The sequence below is a fragment of the Apis dorsata genome, unplaced genomic scaffold (assembly GCF_000469605.1).
Source record: "Apis dorsata unplaced genomic scaffold, Apis dorsata 1.3 scaffold_390, whole genome shotgun sequence".
In the NCBI taxonomy this organism is placed as follows: Eukaryota; Metazoa; Arthropoda; class Insecta; order Hymenoptera; family Apidae; genus Apis; species Apis dorsata.
In genome coordinates this window covers 155709-158319 of record NW_006263651.1, presented here as the reverse complement: position 1 = coordinate 158319, position 2611 = coordinate 155709, and positions in this window count along the sequence as shown.

The window sequence follows — 2611 nt, the reverse complement described above, 5'->3', positions numbered from 1 at the left end:
TAATTATAAATTGTATATCAAATATTATGATTTCTAAGTCTCGCGTTGCTACAAATTGGAGATATTCGTTTCCCATCCCTTCTTTTACGCAAAAACTTATTTATTTTCATACAAATTTTCCTTTTGGTGCGTGATTATTACGTTTAAATTATTTAATTAATTTTAATTAATTTTAATCGTTGTACAAAATAAACAGCAAAAGGATTTGTAAAGAAAACTAGCGCGGAAAATTAAACCTGAAAATAAAAAAATTAAATTATATTTTACTTTAATTATACAATTCTACATAAGACACACACATGTTACTTTGTACATGTATCAATATTTTATATTTTCATAACAATAAAAATATAAAATATTGATAATAAAAAAGATAAAAATAAGTAAATGAACGAAATATGTTCCAAAAAGAGTTTATATTTATTTTTTGAATTTTATTAAATTCTACTATCATCAATACCACTATCATGACCACTAACACCATCAATTGCACATGCATTTACTTACAAATATATTTTTCTTAAAACAAGTAATAGCTAAAGATTTTTTCTTTTCAAAATTTGTACTTAAATTATAGTTTATTAATCCTTAAATTAATAACTAACCTACATAGTTAGAAAATTTTGCATGAAATAAATACATTTAAAAATACTATGTGTCTTTATTATTAATCCTATTAATTGCAACTCAGATTAGTTTGATTTAAATTTATTTTTAATTCTTTGTAATTCCTACATGTTTTTTAATGTTTATCTAACAATTATTTAACCTAACAATTTAAAAATTTGTGTACTAAACCTATCTAAATAAAAATTAATTTCCTTTTTAACCTCTTTCTAATTTAAAGATTTGTTTGAAACTATTATATAAACTCCACTATGAAATTTTGATTTCTTCAATTTCCACTATAAAATTTTGATTCCATCTGAAACAAATCAAACTACAAAGAATTAGTAAAATTTTATACAATATAATTTTGATAAGCTTATTTTTTCTTTCATTAATGTATCTAAAATAAACTTAGTTTAGATTAATAATTAAAAAGAATTAATTCTTCAGATAATTTATATCTGAAGAAAAATATATTAAATATATATAATAATGAGTAATAAAAATTGAATAAAACTAAATTATTATTGCTTAAATTAATTTTAGAAAAATAAAAAAAAAATTTATTATCTGAATCAAAATTTTGAAAATCAAAAACAGAAATATTTAATAGTTAATTAAATAACTCATAAATTGAAAACTTTATATTGAACTTTATATTGAATATCAAAATGGAAAAAAAAATAAGTGAAATTATTTATGGTTCCTTTAACTTTACCATAAAAAACTATAAAACTTTTTTGCATCAATAAAAATATAATTATAGCTGCATTTTTATAACAAAGGCAATATGAGGCACTGAAAAAGAAATCAATTTAGTAGTTAGAAAGGCCTCTAGAAGATAAATATTTTTCACTCAATACTGAAACTGTGAGTGGAATATTTATTTTGTATCATTGATAAAAAAAAAAATAGAAAAATTCGTAGAAACAATTAATTATATGCGTGATATTAATATATTATTTTATGCACTCAAATTTCAATAAGTGCAATATATAATATATATATATAGCGAAATATCCAATGCAGTTTGCTTAACAACTGCTGTTGTACGGTCACCCATGTAGCATTTTTAACTACACCAAGTGATTCAGGAACAAAAATTTCCACAATAGAAATGGAAAATTGGGCATTCAATATTCGCAACACTACTTGAACGCGATCATTTTTCAACGCAACACTAATTGAAAAATAATAAAAACAATCGCGGTGAAACAACATTGTTATACTAATTCTTAAAAAAAAAATTTTTAAATCATTACTTTTCGACTACGATTAAAAACAATTGATCAAAAATAAATAATATTGATTGTAATATTATTAAAAATTATACAATTTATATTTAATAAAAAACGCGATGTCTCACGATTCGCAATACTAATACTATACGCGATTCTAATTTTAACGCAACACTAATTCAACCCGTAATTATTTTTCGCAACACTAATTATTCAAAACGCGAGATTTGTAAACACAATTCTATTCAATCCGTAATTAATCAATCATAATTCTATATATAAATCGCGATGCCCATTATGATTGGATTCGGTGAGCCAATAAATTGCATGCAAATCGGCCGTACGATACAACATTTACTACATATTACTAAAACGAGCATAGTGACAAAATAGTAACAATGACTTCCCATCCTTTGGACCCAAAAAACAGATCCAAAAGATGAGAAGCCATTCGTTGCAGCCCCTCTTCGCGACAGTTTGTCGAGGCCTCTTCGGTCTTCCTCCTTCGGGCGCAATGCCCGCTGAAACTTAAATCTAGGCTCGAGATTCACTAGTCGCAAACAAAAGAAAAAAAAAAGGCTAAATCGCGGAAGCTAAATGCACATGAACGATCGTAATGATCGTACACGCACAGAATCTCGAGTTCAACGTTCGATTCGAATTTATCTCGCGACCACGGAATTCGAAAACTCGAAGCCAGAAGAAGAACAGCATTCTCTGCTTTACCTTCGATTTTTCGAACTCGATTTCCTGAAACAGATTGC